Source organism: Larus michahellis, chromosome 9 (assembly GCF_964199755.1).
Source record: "Larus michahellis chromosome 9, bLarMic1.1, whole genome shotgun sequence".
NCBI lineage: Eukaryota > Metazoa > Chordata > Aves > Charadriiformes > Laridae > Larus > Larus michahellis.
This window is the reverse complement of record NC_133904.1, coordinates 4546894-4563770: the sequence shown is the minus strand read 5'-3', so window position 1 is coordinate 4563770 and position 16877 is coordinate 4546894. Positions and strand designations below refer to the sequence as shown.

The following is a 16877-nucleotide window of genomic DNA, read 5'->3' as shown; positions in this document are numbered from 1 at the left end:
GTACCCGCAAAGAAATCAATGGGAGATACATCAACGACACATTCATACTGAGGAGTCTGGACACCATTATAAAAGACCCAAAATGCACCTTGAAAACTGCCCAAGTTTAAGAATTAAACTTTATCTATATAAGTTAACTGCTTTAAAAGTTTCTTTGTTATGCCTTGAACGTTACAACAGATCATGCAGAGCCATTGCGGGCTCTGTATATGAAGCTTACAGGATCAGGGCAATAAAATGTGCCTTTTCATATATTCAGTTTGGTCAACAGTTTACAGTGAAGCAGAAAAAATGCAGGGAAAATAATGCTTAAATTTACATTTTAAGAGCAGCGCTAGCTGATTGCAGTGGGAGCTGAGGGTGCTCTGCACAAGTCAGGAGCTGGCTTTTAAGAGTTCCGTGAGTCTTTTGTCACTTGAAGAGGCTCCATCAACTTCAAATCTACTTCAAAACGTAGTTCAAAGACTTTTCAGGTATTATGGTCTCCTATATCTATTTCTGTCCCTTTTGTTTCCTAACAGCATGTGATACTGACCACACATACTGCTGTCAAATATAGAAATTAAACTTACAGAAAAAAGGAGACATTTTCTTTTTAATCTCTTGGAAAATTTTCCAGACTAAAGCATGGTTCTTAAATTGATAATATCCCTTTAAGAATTTATTTGCCAGGTAATGTTAGAAGAAAAAAAAGACTTTTAAGGTCAGTTTGAACATTAAAAAGACACCCTTTTAAATCAGTTTCAAATCTATATTAGAGATAATGGCAAACAGTGTTTGAACAGATCTCCAAATATATTCTACACCTTAAAAATGCAATTAACTTTAAAATCCCTTTAAGTGATTTCTAGCTCTTCGGAAAAAGGGCAAGATCTATCCTAAGAAATACTTTCTTGCATAAAAATAATAAAAATAGTTTAGTGTTGCAATATATGACAGTCATAATATGTATAAAGCTACAAAATTATTAACACATGAAGACCTGCAGTTTTTGAATAATGTAGTAAATATGATCGGTTTCTTAGAGGGGTGAAATCATACAATACCATCAGAAGAGAAAAGTACATTTTAATAACAAAAATATTGAAAGTAACTATTTTTCTTTAGATCTGCTAAGCAATCTGTGTGTTCTGTATAACATGTCAAACTATACTGTGCATATGTACACTTTGCTCTCTCTATAAATATACATGTGCATGACACATTTCTAAAAGCAGTAAATGAGTGCTGGGGAAATACAGAAACAATGCAGTTCCTAAGAGAGGCTTATTTTTTCAAGTTATTAAAAGAAGGTGGCAAGCATTCATGAGGATATGAAAATTTAAAGCTGTCTGCAGGAAACTCTGAAAACCTCTGGTTAAGGCAGCTGCCAAAAAATCTCAGCTATGTTATGTCAGAATGTTTAATTGCAAGCTGCAATGTTAATGAATGGAAAGATATGGCAAAAGCAGGGAGTTTCTGAAGCAACATAGAGCAACCATGAAAATAAAATACCAAAGGTTGTAATCTTGAATGCTGTTGGAAGCAGAAATTTCCATCCACGCTCTGACTCCTTTTCCTACTGTGCAGAATTTGCCAGCTGTCTGGCGAAGGGGAGAGGTAAGCTGCTCTGGATATCATCTCCTGGGCTCAAGGCAGCACTTTTTATGTCTATGTGAAGAAGTCAGCTTCTTTGCATTTGTCATTATGGGTGTTTACAGAAATGCAGCTTAGGAATAAGGGGAGGAACGGCAAATGTCAGAGTGCATTAAATAACGTATTTTCTACTTTCCAAGAAGCTCGCTCGCAGCATGATGTTACTATTTATATCAGATCTCTTAAACCCAGCTGTTGGTTCATGTTAACATGTAGAATGGTGAGAAAATCCCTGCAGAAGAGCGTGAATCCCAGGGAGACTTGTGTTCTGTCATTGTGAGGACCTATAAAATATCACAAGTTTTGCTGAGGTATGGATCAGGCGTGCAGTCAGCGAGGCATGCAATATAAATATTTCCCGTGTTGATCCTCCGGTATTAGAAGGCCAACAGCAAAGTAAAACGAAAAGTGCCAATGCTGCGACAGACGACTTCAGATAACTTAGCTCGAACCCCTGGCTGGAAAAGTTTGAAAGAGAACTTTTACCTGTAACTCAAAACTAGCAAATATACTGTACACCCACATTACAGCATTCTTAGACAAGCTGCGTCTGATCTAATCTTATGTACCTTGGCCACAAGTTCTGGAAAAACAAATATTCCCAAGGCAATCAGATTACTGAACGTACCATATAACGATGTGGAAATATTAGTGGTTTACAGAGGGCAGTTTATGAAATGGATTGAGTGAATTTAATTCATGCATTGTCAGGTAATTTGGATTTAACTAAAATAAGGAAGTCTTTTCTTGATTATATCTGTCTTTAGTGGAACACCAGAGCCAAATAGTAGGGTAACAGCACTGCTCCCAGCCAGGGACAGGGATGTCAGGGGAGTTTGTTCTAAGCCAGCTTTCGGAGAGCGAAAGTCTGTGTCTGTACTGAAGCGGTCATTATGGGGTTAACAGGGTTACCCAAAGTGTTAATGGAAAGGAACCATTATTTGCTCCTCTCTGATTTCCTGCTCCCTAGGTGGGAGTCCCCCCGTCTCCTTTGTTTCTAATGCAAGTTCCCATCCTGAAATGCTGTGAGTACAATTTGGTTTTGTTGCAATAAGCAGTCCCTCACAAAATCTTCATTCATAGAGTACTTCCACCATTGTAAGTGAAACAATGTTAGGAATTAATCTGGCCTGCAATTTTAAGAAACCTTGTTCTTACAAGCTTGTTCTTAGACCCTCCTTCCCTATGAAGGATAACTTAATTGTTTGGCAAATATGCAAAAGCTACATAACATCCCCTATTCCTCTTACCTAGAATTTTAAAAGTCCTGCATTTTGTTTTAATACAAAGTTCACCTTTAGAAGCATGTGACTAAGACTTTTTCTCCAGAAAACAAGATGAAAAAAGCTGATTTCTGGACTATAAGGAACATTTGAAAGGACGCCTGAGGAACAGCCATGGTACATCTCTGGAATGTTTTGTAAGAAGGTCCTAAAATGTAAGTTAAAAGTTAGTGGAGATATGATTTTGGTGGTAGTGCCTCCAAAATACCTTGAACGGGTGGGTGGAAATGCACTGGAATAGAGATCCAAAGGAGAGCTTTATTGCCATAACAACTGCTGGATGATGACTATATTCAACTGTGAGGCTATTTAGTTAAAATTAAGAATACTCGTGTCTTTTTTCCCATATTTTTCTTCATATTTGCTGTTTCTCAGGGTTTATTTCTCCTTGGATATCATGGAAATTACACCGTCTGCTATTTGGCCAAGGGAAGAGATTTCAGGTGGTTCTTTTCAGTCTCTGGGTTGTATGTAAGATGAGCAGAAATGTGTTCAGTGGTTGTTCTCTTACATGTCAAGAGTGATCCTAGCAGATGCTTGTGATAATTTTTCACTTGTCATATTGACACTAAAGTGTGATGTTCTCTAAGGCTTTGTCATGTTGGTGCTTCTACGCTCTTATAAAGATCATAATTTTTCTCTGTAGTGTGGATTTTTCTTAATCACCTACAGCTTTGCATCCTTTGGATTATCCAGGTGCATTTGGCCTTTGCAGTTGTCCTGGAAGTTAAGCCTAACGCAGAACGGGGCCATTGAGTCATGGAGTGGTTTTAGGCATTCTTCTATGGTTTTATTTTGTGTCACCCTAAGGGGTGATATTTTTCATTTACGCTATTGTGACATGTGAGAACATCTGTGACCTCCCCGCCACCCATTCTTTTTCACTAGCAGTCCCAAGAGGGGTCTGCAGAGGCAGATGTCACAGCACATCATCGCGTATGGAAAACAACATCTGTAATTTCAATTGGATGCCGTATTTTGCACTTCCTTTTCTCAATTGTTACACAGGGCAGTGTTCAATTGAGGGAGGGATGCATTTCAGTGGGAAAGACGCTGCTCTGTACCCCTTAACTATTGTTTGTAAGGCATACATAGAAATCCCTTGAGCAACACATACTATGCTTATTCTTGTACTGCCACTGAAAAGGACAGATTAGAACCAATTATTTATCTTTTTGGCTTCCTGCTCTGTTTTTGCCAGCTTAGAATAATATGATTTCACACTGAACATAATTCATGAGTATATCCAGAAGTCCTTGCTTAGGCCTTGCTTCGGTGTCTTACTCAGATTCCCACTGACTTTTGTAACTTAAATGAAGAATTCAGGATTTTATCTAACATATTTTCAGCATATTGCTGTCATGAGAGGATTTCATGGTATTAATCATTAGATTATAGTAATAGACCTCACAGATATTATGGATGATAGGTATAGTGACGAAGAAGAGAATAAACTATATTCATATAAAAATCAATGGCATTTGGACTGTTCATGTTGAGAATTTTAAGAAAACTGTATGCATTTAAATCTCTTCCCGATTATTATAGGTCAATAACAGTCAGCTTGGAAATATCACAGTAGATGGCAATTACTGTATTTTGTTATGTCTTTGTCTTTGACACCTCTTATTAGCTTTTTCTGAGATCCACAGTAAGAAGTGCATACTCTTGCACTTCTGTTTTGAAGGGAAGGTGGGTGTTTCATAAGTTGTTCAACTTATTTACTGGCCGGATATTTAACTCCCAAGTAAACTGTACGTTATAAATCCTAAACTTCCAAATTTCTGTGAGTTGTGAATTACTGCTTCAGTTTGAGCTAAATGTTTGGAAACAGACAACAGAAATTTACATTCATTTCTTGGGAATGATCTTGGAGGATCTACCTTTTCCCTTCCAGTGCCGTGGTTATCACACTGCCAGTTGGGTGTTTCCGTCGTCATTTCTTGCATCCTGTTTTCTAACCATTTGTGGAACTACTTTTTGTACTCAGTTAATGATACAGTCTTCCAAACATAAAGAACACCCTCTCATTTGGATTTTCCAGAGAAAGTACTTTTGATTATCATGCCCAGAAGCAGAGACGGGCCCTCTTCATCAGTGATTTAGTGCTTCGAAATGTCTCCCATCATTTCACTCCGGTATCTTGCAGGATAAATCTGGAGAAGCTGTAGAGCGCAGATGATTTTTGGCAAGTATCTTTTTATCGTTAAAATTTTATTTTTGGGTCATTCTTCAGCTGCTGCCTTCTGTGAAGGAGAAAGACGCCAATTTTATGTCTTTTATTATGCGTTCCCGAGTAGTCTTTGCTACTTCCAGCAAAATTAATGGGAACTCTGACAAAGATAATGTCAGGTGGAGATGGATGGAGGAGGAACCAAGGTGGGCTGTCACCTTAGCCTGGAATCGAAGACGGAGCTCATGTCCTCATAGAACAGTGATTTTCACAGAAAGCTAGTGAGAAGAACATAGTAACAAAAAATATACATGCATAGTGGGGAGGTGGTGGTGGTTTTTGCGCTGGTGACAGGTAGCTGGGCAGTTTGTGGGTGGAAGAGCTGGTGTTGGTTTCCCGCTGCATCCTCCAGTGATCAGGCCTTGCAAGAGGATGAGGGACCACTTAATTGCGACTTGTTTTAATTAACTCAAGTACGTGGATTTGGGCCCTGAGAGCAAAGCTTTGCCTTGCTGGAGAGATGAGGGCAGGAAAGGGGGTAGGGGGGAGCAGCTCTGCTGGCTGCACGGCTTTCCCCCCACGGTGTCTCCTCCTGAGGAGGGAGGCGGGCTGCGGGAAGGGGCTGCGGCCCCGCCGTGTCCCTCAGGCCCCCCTGCAGCCGTTGCCCCCGGCAACCCCTCAGTGCCGGGCGCGCGCGGCCCTGCCCTCGCGGGCCCGGCGCGTGGGCGCACGCGCCGCTCTCTCGGTAGGGCGGGCCCGGCTCCGTGCGTCACTGGGGCGGCGGAGGGAGGGACGGGGGCCGCTGTGCGCAGGCGCTGTCGCCAAGGTTGGGGTGGAGGGGGCACGGCCAAGGGCTTCCTGCGCGGTAGGCCCGCGCACGCTCGGCTTTGATTGGCCGCCGCTTTCCTCGAGGTGTCCCTGATTGGGTGCACGCCTGTCACTCAAGGCTCTCACGTTTCATTACGCCCCGCCTACCAACTGCTCTCTGGTTGGCCGGCGCTGCTCTTCTCTGCGGGCGCTGATTGGCGCTGCCGCCCCTTCATTCCGGCGCGCTGGCCTATGGGCTCGCTGCTCCGCAGGATTGGGTCGGCGGTGAAGAATGTAGACCCGGCCGCTCCCCATGGTAAAACAAAATAATCCGGCGATGCTGGATGTTCAGAGCGGGGCGCTCGCAGCCCCGCCGCCGGCCGTAGGCTCACCTCGGGTTCCCCCACGCTTTCCCCCTCGTCCCGCCCCTGCCCGGCTCGGGTGAACGCCCGCAGCGACGTCCGAGGTGACAGGAGAAAGGAGCGGAAGGATATCTTTCGGAGACGGCCGTCCGCTTGAGGAGAGAGACTGTGACAGAGGAAGTAGTTCCGGCCCCGATTGGGCCTTGTTTCCCAAAAATAGCGCCCAGCGGGTATCCGTGCGCCGGTGTCAGTGTCTCCTGAGGAGCCTCAGCGGGGAGGAGGCAGGAGCGGCGGCGGCGGGCGGCGAGGGGACGCGGGCGGGTGAGTGAGCGGGGAGGGGGGGTCCCCGCTTTTGGGGGCGAGCGGGAGGGCAGGGGAGCGTCCCCCGAGCCCCGCGGCTCTGGAAGGTGCCGAGGGTCGGAGGCGAGGAGCGGAAGGCGAGTGAGCGAGGTCGGAGGCAGGGGCAGGGGGTGACGGGCGGGGGCAGTCGCCGAGGGGGGCGGCTCGGGGCGGGAGTGGGGGGGGAGAAGGAGGGTCCCCGCCGCCATCCCCTTCCAGCACTGCCGTACTGATAGGAGCGGAGCGGGGGGTGCCGGCGGGGAAGTTGGTGCGGGGGGCGGGCGGGGGAGGGGCGGGGGCGGTGGGGTGCCGGGGTCCCGCGGGTGGGCAAGTTCCCCGCGGCCGGGACCTCTCCAGAACTTCCCTTACTGCTGGCTGGAGGGAGAGGATGGACATTTATGGACCAGGCCGACGGAGTCTGCCCGAGGGCTGGTGCACCGGGGAGAGAGGGTGGGGTATGAGGCCCTGGCGTTCGGGGAACACTGAGGTAAGATCGTCTTCGCCTGGGTGGCCGGCTCCGCTCCGGGGTGTGTGTGTGACTGGAAAGGCGGGGAGCAAAAGTACCTTTTGTCCTGCTTCTCGGCAGCCACGTTGGGTAAGCAACATCACGTTTAAAAACAAACCACCCCCCACCCCCCCCCCCGCCCCAGGAGCCTATCCGTGGTATACGCTGGGGAAAACGGTCGGGGGTCGGGGAGGGAGGAGGTGAAGGTACAGATAGTTAAAGTAGTTGTACGCTGCATAAAGGTGTGTTGAGAAGGGGAGGAGAAACTGTTCGCTAATGTGTAAACTGGAGGATGTTTTTGTCCAGAGGGAGGAAAAGATTGAAGGTACAGCTGTGTTGTACTGTAAGTGGGATTTTGCGTTCGGCACTTCTGTGCAGAAGTCGTGAGGATAAGGAAAAGCGACTGTTCTGTTTCTGACTGGAAAGACAGTTCGTGGAGTTTTGAGTTCGTGGAGCTGTATTTTCCAGTAAATTTTTACCTGCTTTCGAGATGGTAGGTGGTGAAGAGAAGAGAATTGCTTAGAAAAACTGAGCCATAGTGACTTGTTTGACAAGTGATTAATTTCAGAGTTGAGAAACTGGAGTTCTGTAGGGGGAAAAAGACAATGTAAGAAGAGGGTTTCTTTTAATGCTTAGTGTGAAACCATTGTGTCCCATAGTAACGTAAGGACTAAATTTATTATTAACAGTGGGGAAAAGAGGTTCTGGGAAGCACAAAGGAAGCAACAAAAACAGTAGTAAGGAAAAAAAATGTGGTTTGCTATGGAATTGGTAATATAGACAGTATTTATTTTAAACCTTTTTCACAGTCTGCTGAATTTTTATGTAGCATAAGGGAGGGCTAGAAGCTTTCACACTTACTTATGTTAACTGTCTATACATAATTGTTCCTTATACAAGTGGTTTTTTTTTTCATTTTTAGGAACTAGGTATCTATATTTTGATAGATATTTCTGTTGTCTTGTTATTGCTAGCTAGTGTTTAAACAACCTGCACAAAAGGTGTCGGTGCAACGTTCTTATAGTCTATGTTGTCTGTTTTTAAAATTATTTAAAATGTTTACCTTTTACATGTAAGAATGTAATCTTTGGTTATTTCCTCCTCTCTAACAAGTGATTTGCGTTTGGGGGAGAAGTGTGAGGTTCCTTTTTTGAACTATCTTTCTCTTTTAGGTGCTAGAAGATGTGCAAAATGACGTCTTTCAGTTACATAATTTAGAAGAATTGTAATAAAGCATGCAATTTTAACACCTTTGGTCACCAAGGGGCATAATTACAACATGATATGTTAAAATTCTATACTTGTTTAGCTAGCAAAACAAAAATGAGAGAAAGGAACAATTTGCCTTGATGTTAAGGGATTTTAATAGTGCTGTCGAGTTGGAGATAAGCCTTGTTTGATTGAAGGTGTTCAGTTTGGGATTTAGGAAGGAAAATAACCCAGTGCCCTGCTTAGTTATCTTTCTTCTTCATAATTCTTTTCTAAATCTGTAGTTGACATAGTCTTCCAGAAGTAGTAGAGGAGTATCATCAATAAACAAGAAGAATCCTTCAATAAGAGGGACAGGATCTGCTTCAGAACAATTTTACTGTACATGGCGGTCTCTCTGCCGGTGCAGCTCATCTAAACCAGTTTTAATATTCTAGCATTTCTCATGATTTATTTGTGAGAAGGCGTTTACAGATTGTAAACTATGGTAGAAATATATTAGCCTTTAGCTTGTATGTTTGCTTGTTTTGCTCCATTTTTTAAGTGTGTCTTTAAACCAATGTGGTTATACCTCACCTCTATAAATGAGTGGGCCCATAGAATGCTTTGCATATACGTAGGTATCTGGATTTAAATTCCTATAATTTCACATAACATGCCGCTTTCTCTGCAAAACAAGGGATGAATAAATAAGTTAACACTGAATTTTATGAAACTAGGTAAATTGATTCTACAGAATTGAGTCATGTGGATTAGTAAGATAAGGAGGACTTGGTGGAATTAAAACTTGAAATAATTCTGGAGAATAAAATGGCTCATTATGGCAGAAGATCTATCTTATTTAGGAACCTTATTTGAGCTGAAGTGTGTGCGGTTTACCTTAAACTGGTTAATGTGGGCAGCAAAGCTTTTACGGGGTTTATTTTAGAATGTTAGCCAAGTTTCTTGGATAACTTGTTGATGTCATTCTGTGTATTCTGGGCCTAAGCTCTGCTTCAGAGAGACTAGAAGCACCATGCAAGTCTGCGAACAATGCCATGGTACCTTGCCTGCTCTCAGTCATGCCATGCATAACAAAACACATCTGGTTAATTCTCTAACAGTAATAAAAGTAGTGTAGTATAATGCTATGTAATGTGCAAATCTGTATTAGTTTGGGAAGCAAGTTTATTGCCTAAATAAGAAATATCTTGCAGTTGTAATAACTAATTTGTTATGCCTTGCATGAGAGAGATCTTTGTTTACAGCTCAATTTTTAAAAAATATGTTTTCTAAAAATCAACATTAGTACATTTTATTCACCTCACTAAATTCTTATTTTTATTTTTAAAGGCCACAGGATTAAATACTCTTAGGCTTTGGGCCCATTCAGTATGAGAGCAGCCTGATACTGTGTGTAAAACACTGGGAAATACTTTTCCTTGACATTGAAATAAACCTTACTCTGAATTAATTTGAACATTATGTGTCAATGTATATACCGCATAGCTTCTTAATGTGCAAAATGGCTTTATTTAAGTTTTCACATTTCTTGTATTTGAAAGCTTTATTTCACATGTGTAATAACGTGTTCTTCTGTTGATCAAATGGAACAAAAGTCAAAATCTCTCTGTGACTAATACGGGTGATTTTTGGTGCCGTTGCCTTTCGTTCAAATTTGATTTCTTCAGCTCTGGTAGTGTAAGCGAGGAAAATTGCAGTATTCCTCTATTTTCTTGTATGCTTTACTGCTAGTGCTGAAAGACTAATGCAATAATTATTTGAGTGGAGTAGCCAATGTGGTACTGAAAGTGGGTTTAGTTTAACTCTTTCTCCTATCGTGTGAAGTGAATAAAGTCTCCAAAGGTGCAGTCAGACCCTGAAATAACTAAATATAGCTGACTTTTCCCCTGAATGTTTACAATATGTTTTGGTGTCTTACAAAGGTTGTAAGATTACAGCAAGACACTATTTTGATTGCCCACCCCTTTCCCCCAAGTTAGTTTTGTTCATCTTCCATTAAAAGATTTCAGGAACTCTTATGGGCAGCTAATCAAAATACATTTTAGGTCACTGATACAGTATCTAACGAACAAAGTAGTATTACAAGAGTTAAAAAACAGACTCCAACTACATAATATGACAATTACCCTCCCCCAGCATGTGTTCTGTGGTAGAGTACCAGCTAATAAATAATGCTATGGAGGGTTAAGTTTGTAGCCTGCAGTAGTGTAGTTTGCTTTATTTATTTCAAAGTAAGTATCTGATCTAGATTTCTACCTCTTAACTCCCCTCATACGGTGCGTTCTTATTTTAACACCTGATTTTTTCAAGTTACTGCTTATGGAGTTGAAAGGAAGGGATTTTTTTCTTCCATATTAAGGGACTTCTATTTTTATTTATCAACTGTATTGTGTAGATTTATGTTTAGTGGTTCTGTGAGAATTTTTTAGATTTCTTTATCCTTAACTCAAATATGTTTTTCTTAAGGAACATAAACCCTTGTACTGTATACTCTCATTTCCATTTGACACTAAAGAGGAATTAATGTCTTGGAAGATGACTCTGTTCCTGAGATTTCAATCCCCCCTGCCAAAACAGTCACCGAGTTGGAATATTTTAAGTGGTGTATATGGTAATCTTCCTTTCTCCTTTTCTCCTTAATCTGAGGCTGCAGTGAAGAATTAGGTAGAAATGACTGTCGGGTAAAGACAGATAAATTTTGTGGCCAGTCTTTTTTCAAAATTTTGATGCAGGGGAATTAGAACCTTTTTTACAGAAAGCACTGTGGTTTTTGTTCCCTGTGTGTTGTAACAGTACAAGTGTGCCTATATAATGAGAAGAAAATACATCCGTCTTAATAAGAGTGTGATTAATTGAATTATTTTGCAGGGAATTAACTACTCTATATTCAAAATGTTAGTGATGCTTAATTAGGTAGGTCTCCCAGTTATATTTGTCTCTGTCCCTGAAGAGCTTTTGAATTCTGCCAAAGTCCTTATGGGCCAACCTAGAGACTTAAAAGTGCATTCTGTATTGCTTTGTGCTCAGCTGGATTTCACTAGTAGTTATTAAGTATTGTTGCATACCTATTTTAAATATACCAAGGTAAAACATATTAGGAATTATCAGCCAAGCATAGTTGTGGAAAGGTGCATGCTTTGAGTTAAGTATCTGTGCCATTGGTGACAGAGCATCTTTTACTGGTGTGGTTTTTTTTTTTTTACTTTTTTTCATTTTTTTTAATAACGAGCTAAATAACTAGGAGAAAAATGTGTTTGCCTTCACTGTGGTGGTTGGAGGTCACCTAAAAGAGTGGGGTGTGGGGTGTAGAATGGATGGGTTTGTGCTCGTGGTACTTTTATGGTGATAATAGGGGGGAAGAAGGATTTTTTTCCATTTACTTCAAATCCTTTCAAATGTTTTTGACACTCAGCTTAATTTGAAAACCAGATTGCTTCCAACGTCATCATTTAGGATTTCATGGATTGGACTAATGTTATTTTTATTGTTTGAAAGCTAACCATAGACATGTGAGAATATGTAAAATGAATATGTCATCTTGATACCTGCAGTAATACTTGCAAGCTGTGGTCAGTATCAGTATTGAGTGCTGTAGCAATATACACAGGCCTGAGCTTGTAACTTTCTGTAATCACTTACAATGTTTGGAAGGTCAAAGGGCATAAATTATTAAACTTTTAGCTATGTCATTATGTAAGCATATCTATAACTGGGCTGTGCTGGGGCTCTGCAGTTAAACATTTCTTTCTTGAAAATATTGGCATATAGAGTTGAGAGAAAGAATTCAGAGGTGATTTTAGTATCCCTTATGCGTAGGAAGGTATTGTAACTGTAAAAAGTTGGGATATGGAAGAATTACAGTTGTAAGAGAGTAAGTAAGTAGTTGAACCTTGAGAGACTCACAGATATACGCACACATACAAAAAGATGAGGGGTCATAAAGGGCAGAAGAGACTTGCCTTGGCAGTGTTGATTAAAGAAACTGTGTAAAGGTGTTAGGATAAGGGACTTTCCCCCCTTGGATCACGCAAAATCTGCAATACTTGAGTCCAGGAGGCTGAGAAAGAAGTTGCAATAGGGTTGGTTTTTTTTCCCCTCAGATATAAAAAAAAAAAAAAAAAAAGTGACAGTTTTTTTAATTGGTCATTTTTCTCCAGATGTTTTGAATTGTATTTAATTGACCATCTTACTGTTGTGTAAAACTTGTGAAGTATAGCTCAGAAACATTGTGTGAGGTTATCAACATTAAGGACATCTTGTTTTTGGTATCATTCTTTCACAGCAACTGCCCTCTTCCTGATATGACTGCATGCATCCTGTTTTAAAAACTGTAAACTGACAAGAATGACTGCTAATAAGTTGGTGTATAGAACAATTAAAAAATGTTACTTTTTTCCAGTGTGAGCTTTAAAGCATTGAGTCTTTTGAGAATATTTGAGAAAATGGTATGTTCCATCATCACTGCACTTGTATTACCTTGTCATGCAGTGAGGGTAATAAACTAAATATTTCAGTAACTAAATATTTTTATTTTTTCCTTGAAGCTGTTAAAATTATTGTGTAATGATACAATGTTTCAATTGGAATTCAGTTGTATTAAATTTATGCTTAGAAGCCCATTGGTTTCACAGTAAAAGGTATGGCATAGAAATACGCTGCTCCCTTTCTGTACACGTCAAGTAAAAAGCACTTTCTGGTAAAATTTTTGAGCCTATAGGCTGTCAAATTATGTTTGTTAGCCTGGGTTTGATAATGCACGTATTAGCTTGGCTAGTTGGCTTTTGGGATTTGAAGCTTTTGGGTGCGGGAGGATTTCCTCTGAGAGACTTCCTTAATATCCTCTTGTGTTTCTTTTGGAGCATTAGGATTTTTGTCGTTTGTGTGATGTTTTTTTTGTTTTGTTTTTTTTGTTTTGTTGTCTTGTTGTTCTTATCTTTGTTCATGGCATTCGAATTGTTGGTGTCTTAACTTTTTGTCACTGAAACATGTGTGAAGATGTTTGCTTTGAGAGGTGATGGGCTTGACTGTGAAAAAAGTGCAATCAGTAAAAGTATTAATGGTTTCCATTAGGAAGCACTAAATTAGAAGAACTCTTTCAGGGGAAGGAGACAATCCTGTATGGCTGAAGAGAGACGTGATCAGTAGGTGCAGGCAGGTATTAACTGGATATTGGATAGAGAGAATATGGGTATCTTTGCAGAAGTTTTGGTTATTAACAAAAATAGTCTAAAAATTTGTGAGGAGTATGTAGAGCACGTAATAAGATTGTTGAATATCAAAGAATAATTTTCAGTTTTAAGTAGCCGCTTGTTGTTTTCTTTGTCACAAATATGAAGACTGCTAACGTGAGTGGCCATCAAAAAAGTAACGGGAAACTTACATATTGAATTAAGTAACATTTAAAAAATTTTATTTTACCGAACCTATATTACAAATTTGGATAGAAATACAGAACGTTCAGTGAAGGACACAGAGACATTCAGAAAGTCCCCCAGACATTGTCATTGGTTTAATATAAGTTGAAATTTGAAGGAGAGGGGAACAACAAGAGTTATCATAAGATAATTGTAAAATGATTTTTTTCCTTTTTTTTTTTAAAAAAGCTATTGGTGAATTTTTCTGTTTATCACTGTTAATTCAGTAGCTTCAAAGAATTAGTAAAATGTGGTGTTTAAATGATTGAAAGTTCTGGATTTTAAAACGTAAGTGATTAATATTCCTGAATACTGGAGTCATTTAGATGCTTCCTGCAAAATAGGAGGAAAGTACTTTAAAAGCCTAATGATTTGTTTAAGAGATGTGATAGGGTCATGGAATAGTAACAGTAGTTGAAATTTTTAACTGCCTTAGTATTCTGAAGGATGCTCCTAGAGACTTCTAGTTGAAATTTTTTTTTTACAGGTTTACCTACATAGGAGGCCTGGATTCACAGTAAGATGAAATGCAACCTGATAGCCCACCATTACCCCACTAGCTGCTTTTCAGTAAATCTTCCTGCAGATGCTTTTAGCACGCCCTATGTGTGAGACTTCTCTAGTTCAGGGGGTTGCAGTCTTTTTTTATCTATTTGTAGATTCCCCATATGTTTTTTTGCGGATGGACTCTTGTACTGTCAAGTTAAGCCTGGTGGTGACATGCTTGTTTTCGTAGTTATCTTTTGAAGATGCTGTAGAATTAGTCAATGAATCCTGTTGTTGTCAAGTACATGTGTGTTTACAATGAATAGTGTGTTAGCACAAGGTGCTTATACAAAGCTTGCACCAGTCTTATCAGAAAACAGTGGTCATTCACTTCAGAAGAGGTGATTGGATAGGAGATGGAAATGCTGTGACTGGGAAGAGAACCAAGTAAAAACCTTTTTTTTTTCTTTTTTTTTCTTTCTTTTTTTTTTTTTAAAAAGAAGCTGCTAAAAGGACTTGGCCAATGTTAGAAGGTTATGATCCAAGCCCAGATCTACTGTGTAGTCATGTTATGAGCCCCTGCAGCACCCTCTGGTGATCCAGGCATGCTTGTGCAGTAGTTGGGGTCCTGGCTGAGCTCCTGAATGAGCAAAACCATCGGGTTTTGGTACAGGACTGAGGAAATACTTTAGAACAAGCCTAGGCTACAACCAACTTGATGTTACTAATGGGTGCTGTTGGGTTTTGCTGCCATTTTTTTTTTTTCTCTTTACCTTCTAATTTTTGTCTAAGAGGAGACGGAAGTCATTAAAGGATCTGTAGACTGTCCTGTTAATACTGGCTCTAGGCAAGCACAACCAGTGTGATTGCATGAGATAAAAGGATTCCAGCTTTATGGCTGGGTTGCTCAGGAGCGATTCAGGTATGGTATGGGGAAGAGGGAAGAACAAAGACAATATGTATATGAAAATTTTTATTCTGTGTACTATAGCCCATTTTATTTATGATATTAAAATATAGCTTGGAGAAGTGGTGGAGATAAATTTAAAAATAGTCTGAGCAATAATAGTAAAGTAGTAGTTTTGCAAGTAATAAAACTTACAGAACTTCCATTTCCCTTATATTTCAAGTCTTCTGTTATTCCCTGATCTTTCAGAGTATCCCCTCTACACAGTGTATTTCTTCAAGTTCTCTAAATATCTTAAATGGCCTGCTAGCTGTGGCTAGTTGGAGTCCAACAGAACCTGCTGTCTCACTGGTTGCTCACTGCAGGTCAGGTGCTTTGCTTGGGGGCTGTGTGTAACTGCCAGGTCAAAAGTTCTGCAGCACTTTTTATATAAAGTCTTCAAAATAATTGTTAGTTTTACCGATGCACTTGGCTGAAACTGGCCAATTGAACCAGAAGCTGTTAATGAGGGAGAATAGATTGTGATCATGTAAACCTCATTTTATTAGAAAAGCTGTGGGTAGTACAGTTCCGTCTTCAGGATTTTAGTACCATCATTAATAAAGCTCTAATCTTGTATCAGTAAACAGTGTTATTTTCTTAAGTGTTTTTACTTAACTTTGTGAAAATAAACTCTTAAAGGTAGGATGATTTAAAACTGTGTTCAGTTTCTTAATTCGCTTTTCTGTTAATGTATTTGATTTGATTTAAATGTCATATTAGGCTGTGATTCATTCGTTCAGCAGAATAAAAGTTAAATTTTAAATAGATATTTGTTTTGATGATGCCTGTTTGTAAGTATATGGAAAGATAGTTGTGTAGAACGTTTGTGATTTCTTCCTACCCAGAGAGCGCTGGTCAGGAAGTTGCAAAATTCTGTAATGGTTTGGGGATCTTGTGCAGAGAATTGACTCTGCAGCATTTGTACTCAGGATTTGATTCTTGTTATCTAGAATAGAAGCTCAAGGGGTTGTGATTGCAACTCCCTGTCCCCTGCTTTTCCCTTGCCAGACTTTGGACCATAATTGTATATAGTTTCAGACAGCAGTTTACTTTTATGCCTGTTTTCTGGAGATGGGGGAACAGGAGCTTATTGGCATCAAAGAAAGTCAGAAGACCTGTTTGTCTAGAAACCATCTGGATTTTTCAATTTTAACACCTTGTGTCTAATCTGCCCCCCTTCCCCAAGGAACAGAGCAGTGGAGGGGCTATTTTCTTTTGTTCTTAAGAGATACTAATAAATCTATTTAAAATCCCTCTCCCCACCCTCCCATGTGAGGCTTATGTCTGTGTTTCATTGAGGACTTCCTAGATGCTATTTTTTTTCAAACATGGCATTTTTAAGGTTGAATTGTTCAGTAATAAAACCTACCACAATGTTCCCGAAGATACTGGCTGACTAGTTGTCAAAAGAGGTTTCAACCTGCTTTTCCAATATGCATTCCTTTAATGAAATGTTAATGAGAAGATGATCTGATAAACTTCTTGAAACTTTCTGTGCAACAAACTCAGTCTGAGGATTTTTATTCAGATCTATTTCTTTTAAGGCGTCTATGTTTGTTTCCGTAGCTGTCTGTCTTGTGTGCATGTAGATAATGCCTACAAGCAAGGCACAAAGATTTTGGTGTGTTGTTCTAAGACCTGAATGACTAATTTTATCAAGGTGTAAGGAAAAGCAGCCCTTCACGTGAAGTTTCTTTTGCGCTTGTTACAAC

At 40.2% G+C, this 16877-nt stretch overlaps 1 protein-coding gene across 7 annotated transcripts in view; it reads left to right on the top strand.

Annotated features, from left to right (window-relative positions):
- Positions 1-6158: 6158 nt before the first annotated feature.
- The window catches only part of MEF2A (myocyte enhancer factor 2A), a 91060-nt gene continuing 80341 nt past the window's right edge, over positions 6159-16877 (top strand). For 5 of the 7 annotated variants that reach the window (XM_074601504.1, XM_074601502.1, XM_074601505.1 and 2 more), the window contains exon 1: positions 6159-6581. The gene's annotated coding sequence lies outside the window, so the exon portion shown is untranslated. Of the gene's footprint in view, positions 6582-7030; positions 7195-16877 lie in introns of those variants that run through there. The other 2 variants (XM_074601508.1, XM_074601507.1) reach the window with 2 other exon arrangements.